General features: G+C 35.1%; 1 long non-coding RNA gene across 1 annotated transcript in view; it reads right to left on the bottom strand.

The window, feature by feature from the left end:
- Window positions 1-7,327: 7,327 nt before the first annotated feature.
- LOC137627431 (uncharacterized) overlaps window positions 7,328-22,320 on the bottom strand; it is a 31,853-nt gene continuing 16,860 nt past the window's right edge. Inside the window, exons 2-6 of the long non-coding RNA XR_011041165.1 lie at window positions 15,419-15,551; window positions 13,642-13,762; window positions 8,707-8,878; window positions 8,128-8,256; window positions 7,328-7,760 (exon numbers count right to left, since the gene is read on the bottom strand). This is a non-coding gene — a long non-coding RNA (uncharacterized lncRNA). The remainder of the gene's footprint in view (window positions 7,761-8,127; window positions 8,257-8,706; window positions 8,879-13,641; window positions 13,763-15,418; window positions 15,552-22,320) is intronic.

The following is a 22,320-nucleotide window of genomic DNA, read 5'->3' as shown; positions in this document are numbered from 1 at the left end:
TAATGAAAAACATCAAGACTTCTATTAATGTTCCTTCTAAAGATTAAATATATTTGCCTATCAAATACGTTACCCAGGTAGTAAATGAAGACTGTCAATAGTCGCTGCGATGACGAACAACCCTTCGTGAAATTTAAAAAAGCAATAGAATTAAAAATGAAAATGATTAGCGGTGCTGGTGTACCTTACGTGCTGCGTGGTGATAATCGGATGAAATTTTAAAGTGAAGGCCCTAATGGGAATCTTCTAAAAAATGGTAATGATGTTAATGCTAAAAGGCCTCAGCTGTATTCTCCTAAGAATGTATTGTGCTTCCACGATCAATTTCGAAGGCAGTTCTGCTGTTCAAATGTCATTTAATATTTGAGGTTCTATTGAAGAAAGGAATAAAAATCTCCTATATTAGTGAAAAAGGAGGTAGCAGTTGTTTTTTTTAACAAAATGCCTTTAAAAATATCATATTGGAAAAAAACAAAGGAACCCTATGTTGTATATCCAAAGGTAATTATTTTTGACTACCTACTGGCTTGGACCCAGATGTTTTAGTTGAGCTATTTATAAGGGCAAAGCGCAGAGAAGTTAGATTTAATTGTGAGTTTTCCTAAACCATAATTAATTGCACTTAATATGGGTCCTCCAATAGAGTGAGTGTGTTTATCAAGTGCTTAGGATATAAACGCGTTGTAGTGTACACTGAAAACCCTATGTGTTATTGTAAGTGTTGCAGGTTATGTCATATGACCTGAAAGTGCCTAAATGAGCATCGCTGTCGATTTTGTGGTAAATCCCACTAGTCAAGGGTTTGGTGATGAAATCGAGGAAAAGAAAAAATCGATCCAAAATAATGTAACTGTGGGGGAGCGCTCATAATGCCAGCTTTAGTGTGTTTCCCGAAGGCCCAAAAGCAATAGTTCGCTCAAGACAAATAATGAAAATCTAAGAAACGATATTATGCTTTGATTCATACTTGGATTATAGTGGTTAATGAAAATTTGCGGGAAACGCTTATGGAACAGGACACCCAAAGTTCGGTCACGAATAAATCTCGTGAGGATTCAAGTTCAGTATTATGACTTTAATTCAGAATTTCGTAAAGAGGTTGAAGAACTTGAACAGGCCGTGGTAAGTATCAAGAATACTACGAATAGTATATATTTACAAAATAAAAAGGTTGTTCTTAATGAAAGGGCGGCTCATAATGTTAAGGTTGGAGAGGTATATGATAATGGTGATGAAAGTCCTGTTACGTGAAAGCCTGGCATGTCGGCTAACTATCCAGATTGTGTGGAAAATGTAGTGGGAGATTTTACCTGCATTCTTGATTCGATAACCGAATATATGGAAAGTAAGATAAGAAAGAGTATTTTTCAAAATGATACATAAACTCCATATTATATCTTGGAATATAAATAATTTTAGAAAACGAAATACTGATTAATATGCATAAACTCAGTCTACAGATGTTGATGCAATATCTTTGCAGGATGTAAGTAGGAACGTTTCCTCACTACAAATTAACAGTTGCAATCATATTTAATTACAAGCCGATGAATCCCCGAATTGCAGATGCTTAACAATTTACATAGGAAATACTATTCCAGCATCAAACTACTATGCTAGTAAAGTCAATCGTAATTAGTGTTAAACTATCAAAAGTAACTCTTGAAGATTTAGTAATATATATTGCTAATGTTTATGTGCATGCAGATTCTTAGGCTATTGAGGATCTAACTAATGTCATTTATTCGTAAGATTGTGTATTACTCGGTGATTTAAATGCTAGGCATATTAGTTTTGGTAGTTGCTCCCAAAATCTTAATAGAATTATTTAAAAATAGATTTTTAGATTTGGCGGAAAATGCGTCTGTGTTTGGTAATAGTGAAGCAACACATGTTAGAAGAGGCAGACTTGATTATTCTATCCTGGAGTACAGACAGATTTCTCACTTGTAACCACTTTATTAAGTGACCGTTTTGCTCTTAGAATTAATGATTTAGAAAAGATTGCACTCATTAATTTAAAAAAATCGATTTCTATTGCATGACAGATAGAAAAATGAATTCATAGAAAAAGTGACTGGTACAAAGACTATAAACTGTTTTGTATTGAGGACTTGCTACCAGTAATAGAATCTATACTTTACAAACTATACTACTACATTAAAAACTAATTCTATCGGTAATCATAAATCGAGCTATCATAACAATAAAATAGTAAAAGGCCGGAACAAGCTGCTACGGAAATGCCACAGGCAAAGACCATAATAATATGCAATACAGAGAAACGATGGTTACAGTGCTGAGCATGCTACAGAAAAGAGGTAAAAGGTTAGATGTGAGTATTAAGAACTTTTTTTCGGGACATATCATTTTCAAAATTATTAAGCCAAATTTGTGATGGTGTCATTAAAGTTGGGGGAGTCAAAAGAAAGACTGATACACATCCCTATGCTAGAGAAAAGGACGAGGTATTAGCCACCAAATGGGCGTGTGCGTCGAAGTTAGATTCTCCCTTCGAAATATACAGGAAAGCCTTAGGAAGTTACAGAAACAAAGACAGACTGGTTTGTATGCAGAAGAAATTATTGGATGACACCTGTATTCCTTTCACCAGGGATAAAATGTTAATTGGTGTTAAGAAAGGGATGTCAACAGCTCTAGGTAAGGATGGCATAACATATATTATAAACTGTTTTTTAACAATAGAAGATAGTCCTCTTTTAGCGTTATTCAATTTATCATACAGTAATTGTCAGTTACCTATTAAATGGACAATTACCGTTATGATATCTGTACCTAAGGGAAATAATATTTACTGAACTTTCTCCTTGACTTTTTGTTTATCTAAAACTATGGAATGTATGATTCTAAATAGGCTATTGTAAAAAATCTATATTGTATAGAATTTTGGAGTGACTGGGTCGAAAGTCAAGGCCAAGGTCACAAAAATGTCAAAAACGTCTTTTTGCCCTCTCATGGCCAATTGTTATCTGATTTGTATGAAACTAGTGCCAAAATGTGCATAATTCAATTGCCTATCTTGTGATATACAACATGATATAATTATGTCATTGACCTTGTTTGTTTGTTTGTTTGTAATTTGCATAACTCCAAAACTATTTGAACACATCTCATGAAATTTGTGGGATGATTGCTCTTGATCCAAGGACAATTAATTACGTTTTAAGAATGATTGGGTTAAAGGTCAGGGCAAAGTAACGAAAAGGTATAAAACGTCTTTTTGCTATATCGTGGTCAATTATTATTCAATTTGCATAAAACTAGTACAAATGTGTTTAATTCAATTGCCTATCTTGTGATGTACACCGTGATATAGTGACAACATTACCCCTATTAGCGGGTTAGGGTCAAAGGTCAGAGGGAGCAATGAAATTGCTAAAAGTGCAGGTTCTTCATTACACGGCCATTACTATCTGATTTATTTGCATGATCACTGTAACAAAAATGGCCTTGGCAGAGGTATACGATCTACCGAGTGCCCGATATACAGTAGTTGAATTGTGTCTGTATTGATGTTTTCGTCTGTAGGAAAGGATAGAAGTGAAGAAAAGGCGCAGGGAAAAATATATTCCTTTACTATCTATTTTAACTTCGATTAAGTAACTTCCTCTTAATGATAACAACAAACCTGTTTTTCCATTCTAATTTATTTGCAGTAAATATGGCTTTTCTACTGATATCATTACATATTTTACACAAGACCTTAGGGTTTAGGGTAGAGAGAGAGAGAGAGAGAGAGAGAGAGAGAGAGAGAGAGAGAGAGAGAGAGAGAGAGAGAGAGAAACTTCACATGATTATGCCCCTGAACATTTTCTTCATCATCATCATCATCATCAATCATATTATTATTGTAATTATTATTATCATTATTATTATTATTATTATTTTTATTTTTATTATTATCATTATTACAGGGCAGACTTCAAAGTTCAAACATATAGCTTGAGAACCAAAATTCTTCAAATCGGAGGGACCTAATATAAGGAAAGCAGCCTGTGGCACGGATGAAGCAACCAAAAAATCAATTAGAAATTAGATATAATACACCACTTTGAACATGATTATAGGCGCTAAGGAATCTGAAATCATTGTTATTTGGCGATCGTAAATTATTATATATTTTGTGGAACATCAGAGAATTATTAGTGGAATAATTGGGTCACTTTAAAATAAAATTGAAAATTTTGACTAGAATATTTACATTGTACCCAATGCACTATTTAGATTAATAAAAAGTGTCCATTTCACGGTAAAATTTTATATGATATAGGATACAAATTTTATTTATTTTCATGTATCAAGTATCAAGATAGCAAATTGTTTCCTTATTAAATATTGAATATATGATTTTTTCACTGATATTTTCATAGTTAATTAAACAACCAACAGATGTCACTGGTTTTGTAAGTGGTGGCGTCACGTGTTTTGAATGTAACTTTTTTCATGAAGAGTCCTTGTCAGTCTATCGACCAATAAGGAGTCGTTTTCTCATTCTTTGTCTCGAAATAATGACACGGACCATTCTGATTGGTTGAAACTTGGAAGAAAGCCGGCAAGATGGAACTGTAAACGGTGAGAAATCAGGAAGCAATGGTAGTGCGTCTTGGGGCTGTGACATATTAGCACCTCAGATTTCACTACTCAAGAAATTTACATGTCTTGTACGAATGTTCTCCTTTGACCCTGTGGTTCCAGTAATCGTCGCCATTTTGTGGGCTTGTGGTATGAAGGTAAGCTAATTTTTACAAATTCATGTTCAAGGTTTGTGAGCTAGAATTTTTTATCGGGATCATCTTTTCAAATTACGGTTTAGTATGGAGGTCTTTTGAAGTTATCTATCTCTGCAAGACAGCCCAAATTCTTAATTGCTGGAAGATGCCGGTTACCTCAAGCAGTGTTTAGTAATAAACGTTTTAGTTTCTATTTAAAGTTGATATACAAAATTTAATTACCGTAATGTAATATTTTTTTTTTTCAAATTTAAACAAATACTAATAACCAGGTCTTTTTAACCGGCTTGGTGTCTTGAATCTGCCATTCTAAATGGCTAAACCAGTGCTTATAAGTTAGGCTGCGAACGTAAGTTTAAGTATATTAAGCACATTTCTTTGGGTAATCATTAGAAACTCCTAATCTTATGGGGCTTTTTAATTATATCATTACAATTTCCGAGGATTTACACGTGCAAAGCAATAATACTTTTGATACAATTCTTGTATATCATTTTTTAGTACTCGATTTCATAGCGTTTAGCATAATCCTGTGAACTTTTATTCGGTAGCGTTCGGTGCGCTGAAACTTTTAAAAGTAATTTCTTGATTCCATTGATAGGATTTTTATAAGTGAAATTCATTGGATAGGTTTTAATGCTTGCATATAACCCATACGTAGTTTCATATGTAGTAATCTAGTCTTAAATTTTTGCGTAAATTATAACGATGTTTCGGTTGTTTTATTGGGGCTATTGTGAATGTATACTAAATTTTGCTTTTTTAAACCAACTTAAAAATTTAAAAATTTGGTCCTAAACAACGGTGTAATTTCCAAAGATTTGTATTCATTTTTGGTAGATTTTCTATCACCTTGTGTAGCGATCAGTCATAAGTCTTATTTTGGCTGATTTTGTTTTTGGATAACCGGCAAATCTAGCATTGCAGAGTTCTGTATAGCTTCCTTAGGAGTCTGTTACATAATGTAGATAGGTAAAGTTTAGACTTAGGTTGCAAAGTTTTCAAGATAGTCTTTGAATTTTTTTTATTCTAAGTATTAGGGTGTGTTTCATTTACTGCTTAATCTTATGAGATTGATTTTGGTGACCAAACTAGATATATAAAGGAATTGGTTAGTCTTTGTATATTAAGTGGTGAAGTGTTAAAGCTAAAGACTTCAACAATAGTGCTTGTAAGAGTTGAGCAAAGTATTAATGTTATTTTTGGATCTCATTTAGGAGGGTACCATTCGTCAGTTTTATTGCTCTTAGCTTTTCTCTGGAATATTTCAATGTCGTTAACGATTTTAGCCTTAACATATTTTTCTAAAATAGCTAAATTTAGTATGAATTTGTTAGTCTTTTTAGGTAAGTGGGTATTTAATTTTCTATCTTGTTTCGAGGTTTACTGTAAAAAATAGCAATATTTATTTTGGACAAAATCATATATTTGTGGTTGCTAGCCTTAAGATTTGAGAAAGTTACCAAGTTTGAAATTAGCGAGCACTCACTATTACAGTAATTGATAGAACCCATGTGAAATAGCATTAGCAGCCTTAAGATTTGAGAAAGTTACCAAGTTTGAAATTAGCGAGCACTCACTATTACAGTAATTGATAGAACCCATGTGAAATAGCATTAGCAGCCTTAAGATTTGAGAAAGTTACCAAGTTTGAAATTAGCGAGCACTCACTATTACAGTAATTGATAGAACCCATGTGAAATAGCATTAGCCAGAGTTTCAGTAATTTTGAGCGAAAAGTTGAGCTTTAAGTTTTCTCATGGTTACTAAATGCATTAAAGTAACTGGATATAACAATTCTCCTATATTAATATGTACCGTCTATGGTGAATAGTTTTAATGTTGCTGCGGTTTGATTTTAGCGTAGCCGCCTTATGCTTGACCAGCGTGCTTTAGTAAATATTTGATTTCTGTCATCGGATGTTTTGGAAGGTTTACATTGTAAATGTTTCTATCCATAGTTTTTTTGCACTAATCTTGCTCTGATATAACGTTATTTGTTTTTTAATTAAGCCTTAAATAGTCAAATTTGCATAATGGAATAAATTCTTTAATTCAGTATTACTTTAACAACTTGATTCAGGGTTACTTTAACAACTTGATTCAGGGTTGTCAAATCCTATTTATTTTAAGTAGCTCAATTTTGGGCTTGTGGTTAGTCCTTCTTGCAATTGCTGATAATCGTGGTACTAATCTATTTTTTTTTTACTTTCCAGGCTAAAGAGGCCGTGTAAATGTGAATAAATCATAACTCGTCTAGACTTAATCTCCAAAATCTCAAAGCTTGCGGGGCATAAAAGAACGAAGGTTCCTACGTTCTTTTGTGCTTCTTCTTAAGAGATCTTGCGGAGTTTAAGTCTACACTTCATTTACACAGCGTCATTTGTGTGCTTAGCTGCTTCATCGGAGGACGAGAAAAATTTGACTACCGTATTAAGAAGTACAGTATGATGGAGCTGGTCGTTATAAGTCCAAGCAACCGCAAATTAAGATGGAGGAGAAAGCTAGAGAAGCCTAATGAAATCATAGAAAATGCTATTAAATGTAATTTACTTAAGTGTACAGTAATAATCAAATTAAATTCCATGTTTCAACTAGTGGTTATTAATTAAAAAGCAAATTAAAGTTTTCTTTTTATTCTTCATCTTGTATTGACTTCTACTAACAGCAGCTATCTCAGCCCCGCGGCTCACATTATCCTATCGGAGTATACAACAAGTTTTAAATGTATCTTCTTCACCTCCCGCTGTATTTTGTTGTATTTTTCACCCTTCGCATGTTGTGCCTTACACAATTACTTTGTCTGTTCCGATGTGTAACTTTTTTCCATTAATTTTAGTTGCTCGTCATATATGACTGTTTTCAATGTATCTTCTCCTCCCGCTGTAATTTCGTTTTATCTCTGCCCTTAAAATTTGTTGTGCCTTGAACCGTGCTTTCTTTTTTTTTCCTGCTCCAGTACATAACTTTTTCCCATTCTCTGAAGTTCCTTGTAATCTATGACCATATCTGAAAGAATAAATATTTGTAATATTCCTCAACAAAAGATAATACATTCCTCAACAAAAGATAATACATTTTCTATTTCATAGACGCATGTACGACAAAAGATAAAACATTAGATTAGAGCAGTTCGATAAAATTTTTTATTAAACATTAATCCTGTTCTTAAAATCATTTATTTATTACAACTAATAGATTTGGATATATTAATATTTAAACGATTTTGAAACTGTCAGATTCTCATACCCCAAGAATATTTAAAGAACTTGAGTAATATCTGACTTGAAAATAAAAAGAAAACTAATACCACTGAATTTTCACTGACTAATTTGAGTTTTCAATGATTTTGAGAAATTACATAATTAGCATGTACCTTTGTTCGGCAAAAAGTACTTTGCCACTTATAAGTTCATGTCATTTATGGTAGAAAAACTTGATAAACTTGCAGTATCTTGACAGAAAACCAACTCGCAGGTAAACGTAACTTGCATGAAACTGCCGCCTGAAAAATAACGCAGTATTAGTTTAAACGATTTTCAATTGGTCTCATTACTTGCCTTATCTTAACGGCTGAAAATTATGCTTCAAAGTACTTTATTGCTATTTGCTGCATACCCCCAAGTGAGCAAAATATGAATCCTTTTAGTACCGGTAAATATTTATCAAAAACTCTTATTCCCCTTATCCTCAATCTAAAATTCTATATTGGCATCAAGTTTTACTATAAGTATATTTACATAAACTTCAACTACCATAATTATGATTTATATGTCGGTAAATAATGCCCTTTTCATATAAACGTGACAGTTTCTACAATAGTTTCCTACTGCAAACCGTATGTTTTACACAAGTCTTTAATGAATAAACATTAAAGTAACGACAATGTAACTTGCAAAAGTAATTTACACATTGTTCCCCACACCTTAAAACATCGAATATATAATTGACTAACCTGTTACTTGCAAATCAGTTTTTACCAGTTGCAATGATTATATGGCAGAAAATTACTTTTCAATCAATGTCATTCCACAAAACCTGAACCTTCTTGGTTTAAAAATCTTGTTAAACATTTCGTTGGTAATAAATATTGAACTTGTCGTTTCCGTATAAATTCGCCTTAAAACCTGGATAAGAAGTTTAGCATTAGTGTGCAAATCTTGAGCAATATCTTATGCAACTCAATTCTTAATTCTTTTAAAATCTGCAATGAGGACTAATTTGTAAAAAAAATAAACATCACATGCATGCCAAAGTAACAAAAATATTCAATTGATATTACCATTCTATTCAACATTCAAGAATATTACAATTCAACTTTCACACCTAAACTCCATTAGTTTAGTACCTAATAAAAACCAACTACTTTTTAGTATGAAGGTTTAAATTTCACCTCCATAGACAACAATGGGGCAGATTTTTTCCATAGACAACAATGGGGCAGATTGTTTAGATTTTTCAATAGTTCTATATATAATTCTTACTATGTAGACTTATATTCATATAAAACTCCCTAATGGACAGTTTCCAAAGAGTTAAACCCTCGAAAACAAAACCAACAAATTTCAATTATCCTCACCAATTAGATCAACTTACAAGCCATTAGCTTAGAATCAAACATTTAACGCGTCTCAACAGATATTAAATAGTATTTACAACTAAATTTGCCCCAAAGCAGTCATAGTTAATAGTAACCAGATTTCACCAGGAATCAAAGTCCTGAGAAAGTACCGTAAATATCCTCATGTTACAAATAAATTCAACCTGAAAAACAAATATTTTGTCATGAACATACTTTTAGAAATATAAAACTAATACCTTGGCCAATTCAGTCACGAAATCAAAGATGGAAGTAAAGAACAAATTCAGCCTCAAATTCAAATATTTTGTCATGAACATACTTTTAGAAATATTAAACTATTACCTTGACCAATTCAGTCACGAAATCAAAGATGGAAGCAAAGAACAAATTCAGCCCCAAAGACAAATATTTCGTCATGAACATACTTATAGGAATAGAAAACTAATACCTTGACCAATTCAGTCAGGAAATCAAAGATGGAAGTTGAAAATCTTCCAATATCGCCGGAAATTCAAACTGATTCGTGTAGAGATCAACAAATTTAAAACAAAATATATTCTAAAATCTACAAAAACTAGTTGTCATTTTCAGAAATAAATGAGTAAGGTTTTTTGCCTCTTGATATGTCAAATTGCAGGAAAATTTTCAAGTCAAAATCCCTACAACTATTACTCTAAATTACTATGATTATTTATACCAATCGACTATATTTCCTAATATCCCAACGTTAAAGCTTTACAAGACATTTTGTAAGTATACAAGGTTAAAATGCCCACGAATCTCGGGAAACTGCGGAAAGGAAAACTACCCTAAAAAATGTCACAAGAAATTCAGTCGCGAAAAGTTACCATAACTGCTGGACCATAATGAATTACAAATCGGCACAATTGTGTAGTTAAGTTCTAAAAAGACCAGATGGAACCCTTAAATTCCAATTTTTCTTCCTAAAGATTTTGATATCTTATCCTAAGAAAAGTATGCTGAAAACGATGTTGTAGGGCTTGCAAGCCTAAACCATTGCGTTTTATCATAAGTAGTTTTTGCTATTTTCTATAAATCAAAAGATTTGTTTTCTATTTTCCGTTAATTTTATAATTTGATACTAAAATAATTAAAAAAAAAACATTGTGGGAAACTTTAGTTTAAAAAATTTTAACGAGAACAGTTTGTAAACTAAACGTACTTTTTAGATGTCAGATGACCAAAACAAATAGTACCTTTAACACTTAGTATTTCGTAATTTGTAAGCACGACATTTTACAACATACGAATGTCATATGCAACTTGCGTAAAATAAGATTATACAGAATGTTATGAGAGCTATTGAGTTATGGGAAGAAAACATTTCAAAATTTCATTGAATCGATATTGTTCGTATGTCTACTGAACAAGGTAAAAATTAAATTCTGGATTGATCACAAAGTTCTTTTTCATGAACCATTGTACCCTGAAGCACTGATACTAGTTTGAAAACTAGACTTGATAATACAAATCAGATATTAGGAGTGCAAACACTAGGTCGTAAAAAAAAAAAAAAAGAATAAAATAATCAAGTTTTGAAGCATAAATGCATTTTCTGTCCAGCCCTGTGTATAACGCTAGCAAAATTTTTATATAAAATGTCACTAGCTGAAAAAAAAGGGGGGGACTGGGACTATCATAAAGGTTTCCAATGGGATCCAAGCCTTACACAAATGAATAGGGGCTCATATTTTCATATAAAGGTAGTGCAATATCTATTCCTGCTAAAGATTTTTTTACGAGACTTAAGTCTCATTAAAGCTAATTATGATTGGGTACAAGAAGTTCTCCTTAAATAAAAAAACAATAATCTTTCGATGATAAGCCTTAATATTCATACAAAATGTGTTTCCCTCTTGTTCTGCTGGATGACAATTACTTTGAATTTCAAAAAAACCGCACTTCAAAACCCGATTGCTTGCTGGAAAAGTAGTTATCTCTCGTTTTGGAAAAATGTAGTCCTTGGATGAGTAAAAAGAATGAAAATACATTAATTTGTACATTAGTCCGAAGACATTGAAGTTAGAAAAAAAAATCTTAATAGTTGCCAGGACCTAATTGAAAACAATAGCTACGCCTGAAGAATGGCTTCACTTCTACAAAGTGCTCAATACTGGTGCAAATGATGATGCTGTGAGCGAGAGAGAATACATACATATGAAGCTGCAAATGATAACATACAAGACTACTGAGAGTTGAGAAGCCTTACAGGCATTAACTTTAGAGTGACTTTTAGTCAGTGGTAGGCTCCAGGAAAATTTTATATGGTTCAGAAATTTTTTTGTCATTTCATAGGATACCACGTTACTGAAAATTATGAAGCAGTATTAGCACAAATTATCATAGAAAAAGATAAGTCCATGGCAGATCAGAAAAGTTTAGTTGAAACTTATTTTATTTCCAGTCCTAGGATATATACCTATGATGAAAATACTGAATTTTTATGGAAAAGGTTCCCACTATGATATGCGCGAGTTAAGATACCAAACGTATTAGTTTTGCAAAAGCTCAATGGCCCCTAGAACAATCACAAACTTCACCGATTTAATTAGATTTTATATCGACATATGTCAAGGGTTAACAAAATATTCACTGGCAAATGAAAATGAAACATAGTATTTGAACCTGACCTGGGGTCAGTGCGTAAAAAACGTAAGAGTTGCTAGCTTGGACTTGAACAAAGATGCAACACAACCATGTCATTTGGTTAACTCAAGATTGCTTGGTCACTGATATGTAAATCTATCAATAACACCTATGTGGTCAGGATTTTGATATCTTTCTACCGGACCTCTTACCACCTCAAACAATGGCTTACCTAAAAAAATCTGATTACTCAAAAAACCCCAAAGTCTTATGTTGCAGATGAGTGGAGAGAAAGTACATCCATAAAACAATGCATTACCAAGCCTAGCTGGTTATCAGATAAGACGATACAAAGCTTGAAATCCTAGGTAGTCTAGTACGTAAAATCTTACATGGCCTATTTACTCTAATGCTGTATGATTATGAATCCAGAAAGAGTTAAGTAAAACCACTGCAAATTAGAAGGGAAAATAAGTACTTTCCCCAAATGTCTACCATGCTGGAAGAATAAAAATAACACCAAATCTTGGCACCAGCAAAACCATACGATTGTTTGTGCTCTTCATGGAATGCTAAAGCCACAATAATGAATGTAAAAAGTTTTCTTTTTCTGAGAAGTACAAGTCATTGTAAAAGGAGCTACTCTCCAACATTAGCGGAGTAGATGCCACAATGTTAACCCCCTTTCATGACTCTCATACGAAATAAAATAAACTACATTATGCCTATGTGGAAGCGATCTTCTGAAGATGCATCAGATTGTCCCTCTTCACTGAGCAATGATGGAAGTTGCGAGATGCAAGTATATAATAATGTCGTTCATGGGTGATCAAGTGCTTACATACCCTAGCAAGCATATTGAAGAGAGGCATATTATTGATTTTAAGAATGAATTTACCGCCCTTCATACTGTGACCTCTAATTCTGATGACTCAAAATTAGATGAATTTAGACCATGAAAGTTTAGATATCAATTGTTTAGTGAAATTCTATGTTTTTGATTTAGTAAAAAGCTTCATGCAAAGCACTTACAATTTTTCAAAATTACTATTATTATTGATCATCTGGCACCTAGAAAATTAATATGCTTTCAAAATGTTCTCGTTATAACCTTCCAAATAAAATATTTGAATTTCCCACTTTTTCGTTCAAATTATAAATTTATTATTAATTATAGAATGAACGGAATAGAAAACTGAAAATCAAATGAATAGAAAATTGCATTATCTTTTTTAAAACGCAATAGTTTAGGATTGCAAGCCCTTAACCATCTTTTTCAGAATACTATTTTTTACTTGGGATAAAATGTCAAATCTTTTCCAAGGAAAAATAGGAAGGGGTCATCTCCTAGACCAAGAAGAAAACTCAGAACGCCTACGAAAAAACTAGGAAAATGCAATACGAAAAAGATAAAGACCAGAAGACAACGGAACAAGCAGAAGAAATGACAAGTGCAGCAGATACTAGAATAAAACTCATTGTTTGAAGAAAAATGCAGAAAGAAATCCTAGAAAACTCGGTGCTAAGATAGAGATCATAAGAGATTTAGTTATGAAAAATAAGGTATTGAAAAATTACATTTAAATGCAAGTAACAGTAATAGGAAAACTGCTATTTAATATGCACATTAAATACCTACAGTAACTTGAAAGTGAACTAAAAATATTTTTGCTACAATAGTCGTTTATTAAGAAAATTTACAGGTTTTTGTAGTATCTTATTTTTCCTAGTCATTTCGTTCTTGAACTCTTAAATCTTGCTTTACTGATGAGTTTTAACGTCCAGCCAGTTTGTAATGCCTTCCTTTTCTAGTTTCAAACACCTGAAAGAAATCAAAGCATATAGTGCACATCTTCAATCTTTTGACTAGTCCTAGCTTCGCCAGAAGTAGGCCTACTCTTTAGCTTGGAAGTACCAAGCAATATTTTATAAACTATTATTCAGTAACAAACGTTTATATTTCACTTTGGTCCAAATTAGAGTTAGAAATGGATTTTTACTAAATGTATATTACTAATTCCTCTTTTTTTTACCTTTCAAAGATATATTCTATTGCCCTTCTACCTATTCAAAACCCTTAGTTTCAATCATCTCATTTACATGAATATCTGAACCTCTGAATCTGAAAAAAAAAATTCCATATATTCACACTTTCAAGTCACACATTCACACTTTCAAATCATACACATTCAAAAGTTACACATTCAAAAGTTACACATTCAAAAGTTACACATTCAAAAGTTACACATTCAAAAGTTACACATTCAAAAGTTACACATTCAAAAGTTACACATTCAAAAGTTACACACACACACGCGCGCACACTTGCACAAGTTACACACACGCGCGCACACTTGCACAAGTTACACACACGCGCGCACACTTGCACAAGTTACACACACGCGCGCACACTTGCACAAGTTACACACACGCGCGCACACTTGCACAAGTTACACACACGCGCACACACTTGCACAAGTTACACAATATCACAATCTTTCAAGATAAACACGTGTGTGTACAAACTAAATCTTTCAAGTTATACACTAGCAATCTTTCAAGTTATACACTGGCAATCTTTCAAGTTATACACTGGCAATCTTTCAAGTTATACACTGGCAATCTTTCAAGTTATACACTGGCAATCTTTCAAGTTTTACACTGGCAATCTTTCAAGTTTTACACTGGCAATCTTTCAAGTTTTACACTGGCAATCTTTCAAGTTTTACACTGGCAATCTTTCAAGTTTTACACTGGCAATCTTTCAAGTTTTACACTTGCAATCTTAAGCTCATCATGCAATGTTATCTTTTGCGGGAAGGGCATTCATATAAATCTATCTTCGAGTGGCAGGTAAATTACTTTTTAGCGGTTCCAAAATAGGAAAGAAAAAACCAAAGTAACTTATTAAATCTATGATATACAACAAATGCAGCCTCAATATGTCATTCATGCCTGGGGTTTGGCCAGTTTTCACCACCACGCTGGCCAGTATGAATTGGTAATGGAGGGTCTTTTAGTCTGGTTTTCATTCCACCTTCAGTGAATATTTTCTTTTCTATAGTAGACAATTTAGTTAGATTTTCAGTGCCCATCAAAACTAACTTAACAATCCGAGAATTACTCCCTGGTAATTAACGCCAAACACTGTTCAAATATAGAAGCTTAAGTCTACCAAATTTTCTTTTACTTTACTTTACCCCGGTACGTAATGGACATTTAATATTCATTGATGTACAGCATAAGATTACTCTATTACTGTACATCTTATAATAAAGTTGCTGCAAAGTAATTTTAAAATTAGAATTTTTTCACCATGATTGACTAATGCCACTTAAATCAGGCCAAATTCTAATTTTCTACTTAAACAACAACTATTTTCATGTTTCAAAGTTGAATTTGAAAGACATTTTTCAAAATTTTCAATTGCATAATAGCCATGAAGGTAAGAAAAGTGCAAGTAGTCTTATCCACCTACCAGTACTGAAGAGTCAATTTCCATGTAAATCCGTATACTCTACTTCAGCTGAATGAAAACTTTAAAATTTCTCTGGTTCGTATGCATCGACTTCATCGTTAAAGCATCAGCACCTCAGTATAGTCATTAAAATCTGGAAAATAGAATTCATTAATATACAAATATTTCGGCTGCTTTAAAATTCTTCATTTGAAGAGTCATTACCAGCGAGAAAATCCTATATTATGTTTTCCAAGTAATGTTTTAAAAAAATCAAAATATTTTATTACAACTTGTCTAATATACCTAATAAAAGTTTAAAGAAACTCAACTTGATTACCCCCTTGCTGTGCATGAATAAAACCTGATAAACACCAAACTACGTGTATGAAGATGCAGAAATAATTTTCAGACAAAATTAAAGCATTCAAATGCCCAAAGGTTATATCAAAAATTAACAAAACACTAACAACACTGTGCATCAATTCCAGTTCCATGATCACTTCTTGCATTAAATTTCAAAAAGGTCCTCGCTAATTCTCTCTGAAAAATATATCAGTATAAAAAAATTAACTTATTACTAATTCCAGTAAATAGTATCGGCGTTTAACAAGGTTTCACTCAAAGCAATAAAAGTCAAATGCAATCAAAATTCGTCAGGAAAGCAAATACCTCTGAAAGGATAAGTCCACAGAAATTTAAATAACCATCGTTACGTATTAAAACCAAAATCAAAATCAACCATAAAAGCAAAAATTATATTTTGTAAAAAAAAGTTTTAGGTAATACATACCTAAAACTTTTCGGTTTTACTGAAGCAAATAATATTCTTAGTTAAATAGAAATGTAAGTTATCAAAACTAACCTTTCTTGGAAGTGCTAAAAAAGTATAACCAAAAATGATAGTTCCTTACGTGGAAAAGTAGTTTAATTTTAAAACTCAAAAGGGTAAATATACGATACTTTTAATTTCCCCCCCCCCCCCCCCCCCCACAATAAAAAAAAAAATTACGAACCATATATTTTTCCTACTCGCTATCTTATTCTATTTACTTTTGACAATGACTATTGGAGAGCCAATCTTAAAGAGTTTTTAAGTCAATGAGAGACCTGCAGGAAACAGAAGATCTTGAATGGGGAAATGCACAAAACGAAGGATATAAAAAAAAATGGCCATGTAAGTGGCTGGAAATTAAAGTATAATTATCTATGATTCACTTCACTCCAAATGGTTTTTATACGCATGACTCGCTACGCGATCAATATTAACATTACATCACTTATCTTCTGTTCTGGTAAGTGGTACATAATGTGCTGCTCGTGCAAGGGATATTCATTACTTTAACATGAGCAACAATATTTAAATACTTATGAGCATTTTCAACTAATTATTGAAATACAAGAAATTACACTAAATTTCTTAATAGATTTGTACTTCCTCTTGGAGAAGTCTTTACATGGTGGTGAGGCTGAAACTGGAGGAAAGGGTGGAAAATGGCGGTTGTTGAAAATTGGAGAACTTGTGCATATAGTAATAGGTTAAAGCCAAGTAATGACCAAGTTATAAAAAGAACAAAACAGCTAGCAAAATCGAACACAATGCAAAAGTTAACAATAAACTTAGTGAGGAATACACTTACATTTGAATCGACCAATATCAAAGTTATTAGGGGGCGCTACTAAAGTGCTGATACGAAAAGATTAAAAAGTTGGAAATTTAACCTTAATGCAATTACATAAGCGCGCCAAGATTATTCCCTTTTGAATTTCGATAAGTTCCGTTTAGGGTGTCAATGATTAACAATTTGTCCACTTATAACCGGTTTATTACACAGTGGCGAAAAATTCAGAATCTGACTGTAATGAGTAGGAAAACAAGTGACAATGAACAGTGACTAAAATACTCGTTTGGATTGCACATTGACCCCAAGGAAGGTGAAGATTGCTCAGTGGATGAGCTTATGGCAGATACACCTTACAATGATAGATGAAAAAGTTTTGCAGACTATGATAATTTCACTAAACTAAAATTCTCCAGTGATTTATGCTTAAATCCCCTGAAGTACCAAGCGTACAAAGAATGCTGCGGAACCTTTTCATGTTCATTTAATGAGCATCTTTATACATTCCATCTCTCGATATGTGTGTTTCTTGACGTTCTAGTGTAGCTCCAGAGCAATACCTACTTATGGATGAGGAGTATCATTAACCCTGCAACAATGATGGAACTTGGACAAAATAGGAACGAGTCAGTATGCTATTTCCCCGTGCGATAAATATATTTCAGGAAAAATGTGCAATTAAATGAGTTTGGCTAAAATTCAGAGCAAAGGCAAAACTAAAAAAATGAAGAAATCGAGGTTGTATGACAATATTGTATTATATAAACTGGTCTTATGTGAACTTATGACTAACAAAGGATTATACTGAATTAAGTAGTTTTATAAAGGACTGCAAGGAAAAGCATAACTGGAAATGTGGGCTATCGTTAATGAACGTATGATCAATCTAACTTGGAGGAGAGTGCTGAAACGCTCTTTTGATGGCAATATAGCTGCAACGTTTGCCTCGGTTTTTTTTAGATGTTAATCCGCGCTTTTGTAAAACGCCGAGTTGTTGAGCCCCAGCCCCTGTTAATCATAGAGAAAAATGTTAAAATACCCAGCACTCGTCCATTTCAAACAACGAATTCCAGTTGCCCTAGTAAATAAAATATCATTAACCTTCAAAACGTGCAATTTCTATGTCCTAAACACAAAAATACCGAAAATTTTTTCACTTAATTTAAAGTACTTTCGATTAAAAATGCAAAACTACCAAGAATACTTACAAAAACCTCCACAAGTATGCAACCAAAGTCTAAACCTCCACAAGTATGCAACCAAAGTCTAAACCTCCACAAGTATGCAACCAAAGTCTCGAACCCTCCACAAGTATGCAACCAAAGTCTCGAACCCTCCACAAGTATGCAACCAAAGTCTAAACCTCCACAAGTATGCAACCAAAGTCTAAACCTCCACAAGTATGCAACCAAAGTCTAAACCTCCACAAGTATGCAACCAAAGTCTCGAACCCTCCACAAGTATGCAACCAAAGTCTAAACCTCCACAAGTATGCAACCAAAGTCTAAACCTCCACAAGTATGCAACCAAAGTCTCGAACCCTCCACAAGTATGCAACCAAAGTCTAAACCTCCACAAGTATGCAACCAAAGTCTCGAACCCTCCACAAGTATGCAACCAAAGTCTAAACCTCCACAAGTATGCAACCAAAGTCTCGAACCCTCCACAAGTACGCAACCAAAGTCTCGAACCCTCCACAAGTACGCAACCAAAGTCTCGAACCCTCCACAAGTACGCAACCAAAGTCTCTAAACCTCCACAAGTACGCAACCAAAGTCTCTAAAACTCCACAAGTACGCAACCAAAGTCTCTAAACCTCCACAAGTGGGAAACCAAAGTCTCTAAACCTCCAAAAGTGGGAAACCAAAGTCTAAAAAGTGGGAAACTAAAGTCTCTATGCCTCCAAAAGAAGGAAACTAGTCTAACACTCCAGAAGGATGAAACTAGTCGCTAAACCTCCACTAAACCTCCAAAAGAAGGAAACTAGTCTAACACTCCAGAAGGATGAAACTAGTCGCTAAACCTCCACAAGTGTGTAACCAAAGTGTCTACACTTCCACGAGTTTGTAACCAAAGTGTCTACTCTTCCACGAGTTTGTAACCAAAGTGTCTACTCTTCCACGAGTGGGTAAACCAAAGTGTCGACACTTCCACGAGTGGGTACACCAAAGTGTCGGCACTTCCACGAGTGGGTACACCAAAGTGTCGGCACTTCCACGAGTGGGTACACCAAAGTGTCGGCACTTCCACGAGTGGGTACACCAAAGTGTCGGCACTTCCACGAGTGGGTACACCAAAGTGTCGGCACTTCCACGAGTGGGTACACCAAAGTGTCGGCACTTCCACGAGTGGGTACACCAAAGTGTCGGCACTTCCACGAGTGGGTACACCAAAGTGTGTGCACTTCCACGAGTGGGTACACCAAAGTGTGTGCACTTCCACGAGTGGGTACACCAAAGTGTGTGCACTTCCACGAGTGGGTACACCCAAAGTGTGTGCACTTCCACGAGTGGGTACACCCAAAGTGTGTGCACTTCCACGAGTGGGTACACCCAAAGTGTGTGCACTTCCACGAGTGGGTACACCCAAAGTGTGTGCACTTCCACGAGTGGGTACACCCAAAGTGTGTGCACTTCCACGAGTGGGTACACCCAAAGTGTGTGCACTTCCACGAGTGGGTACACCCAAAGTGTGTGCACTTCCACGAGTGGGTACACCCAAAGTGTGTGCACTTCCACGAGTGGGTACACCCAAAGTGTGTGCACTTCCACGAGTGGGTACACCAAAGTGTCTACACTTCCACGAGTTGGTACACTAAAGTGTCTACACTTCCACGAGTCCACGAGTGGGTACACCAAAGTGTCTACACTTCCACGAGTGGGTACACCAAAGTGTCTACACTTCCACGAGTGGGTAAACCACCAAAGTGTCTACACTTCCACGAGTGGGTAAACCACCAAAGTGTCTACACTTCCACGAGTGGGTAAACCACCAAAGTGTCTACACTTCCACGAGTGGGTAAACCACCAAAGTGTCTACACTTCCACGAGTGGGTAAACCACCAAAGTGTCTACACTTCCACGAGTGGGTAAACCAAAGTGTCTACACTTCCACGAGCGTGTAAACCAAAGTGTCTACACTTCCACGAGCGTCTAACCAAAGTGTCTACACTTCCACGAGCGTCTAACCAAAGTGTCTACACTTCCACGAGGGTCTAACCAAAGTGTGTAGACCTACACAAGTGTAACCAATGTGTGTAGACCTACACAAGTGTAACCAAAGTGTCTAGACCTACACAAGTGTAACCAAAGTGTCTAGACCTACACAAGTGTAACCAAAGTGTCTAGACCTACACAAGTGTAACCAAAGTGTCTAGACCTACACAAGTGTAACCAAAGTGTCTAGACCTACACAAGTGTAACCAAAGTGTCTAGACCTACACAAGTGTAACCAAAGTGTCTACACTTCCACAAGTGTGTAACCAAAGTGTCTACACTTCCACAAGTGTGTAACCAAAGTGTCTACACTTCCACAAGTGTGTAACCAAAGTGTCTATACCTACACGAGTGTGTAACAAAAGTCTCTAAGCCTTCACGAGTGTGTAACCAAAGTCACTAAGCCTTCACGAGTGTGTAACCAAAATCTCTAAGCCTTCACGAGTGTGTAACCAGTCTCTCGAAACCTTCACGAGTGTGTAACCAAAGTCTAAGCCTTCACGAGTGTGTAATCAAAGTCTCTAAGCCTTCACGAGTGTGTAACCAAAGTCTCTACGCCTTCACGAGTGTGTAACCAAAGTCAATGAGCCTTCACGAGTGTGTAACCAAAGTCAATGAGCCTTCACGAGTGTGTAACCAAAGTCTCTAAGCCTTCACGAGTGTGTAACCAAAGTCTCTAAGCCTTCACGAGTGTGTAACCAAAGTCTCTCAGCCTTCACGAGTGTGAAACCAAAGTCTCGAAACCTTCACACAAGTGTGAAACCAAAGTCTCGAAACATTCATGTGAGAAACCAAAGTCTCGAAACCTTTACATGGGTGAAACCAAAGTCCCTAAATCTCCCCAAGTATGAAATCAAAGTCTCTAAATCTCCCCAAGTGTGTAACCAAAGTCTCTAAACCTCCCCAAGCGTGTAACCAAAGTCTCTAAACCTCCCCAAGCGTGTAACCAAAGTCTCTAACCCTTTAGAAGTGTGTAACCAAAGTCTCTAACCCTTTATAGTGTGTAACCAAAGTCTCTAACCCTATATAGTGTGTAACCAAAGTCTCTAACCCTTTACAGTGTGTAACCAAAGTCTCTAACCCTTTACAGTGTGTAACCAAAGTCTCTAACCCTTTACAGTGTGTAACCAAAGTCTCTAACCCTTTACAGTGTGTAACCAAAGTCTCTAACCCTTTACAGTGCGTAACCAAAGTCTCTAACCCTTTACAGTGTGTAACCAAAGTCTCTAACCCTTTAGAGAGTGTAACCAGAGTCTCTAACCCTTTACAAGTGTGTAACCAAAGTGTCTAACACTTCAAATGCTTATAACCAAAGTCGCTAACCCTTCACAAGTTTATAACCAAAGTCTCTAACCCTTCACAAGTGTGTAAATAGTCTAAACATTTATAAGCATATAACCAAGGTCAGTCTCCACAAGTGTGTGATCAAAGTCAATTTTCACAAGTCTCTAACCCCTCAAGTGTATAACTAAAGTGTGTAACCAAAGTCTAAACATTCATGTGTGTAACCTGAGCCGATAAACATTCACAAGTGTAAACAGAGCCGATAAACATTCGCAAGCGTGTAAACAGAGCCGATGAACATTCACAAGCACGCAACCCTAAACATTCACAAGAACGCAACCATAACCATTCACAAGCACGTAACCCTAAACATTCACAAGCACGTAACCCTAAACATTCACCAGCCTGGTTCCAGTCGCTAAAACATTCACCAGCCTGGTTCCAGTGGCTAAAACATTCACAAGCCTGGTTCCAGTGGCTAAAACATTCACAAGCCTGGTTCCAGTCGCTAAAACGTTCACCAGCCTGGTTCCAGTCGCTAAAACGTTCACAAGCCTGGTTCCAGTCCCTAAAACATTCACAAGCCTGGTTCCAGTCGCTAAAACATTCACAAGCCTGGTTCCAGTCGCTAAAACATTCACAAGCCTGGTTCCAGTCGCTAAAACATTCACAAGCCTGGTTCCAGTCGCTAAAACATTCACAAGCCTGGTTCCAGTCGCTAAAACATTCACAAGCCTGGTTCCAGTCGCTAAAACATTCACAAGCCTGGTTCCAGTCGCTAAAACATTCACAAGCCTGGTTC

Source organism: Palaemon carinicauda, chromosome 35, assembly GCF_036898095.1.
Source record: "Palaemon carinicauda isolate YSFRI2023 chromosome 35, ASM3689809v2, whole genome shotgun sequence".
In the NCBI taxonomy this organism is placed as follows: Eukaryota; Metazoa; Arthropoda; class Malacostraca; order Decapoda; family Palaemonidae; genus Palaemon; species Palaemon carinicauda.
Note: the sequence above shows the minus strand (reverse complement) of the source record. Positions and strands in the feature narration are given on the sequence as shown.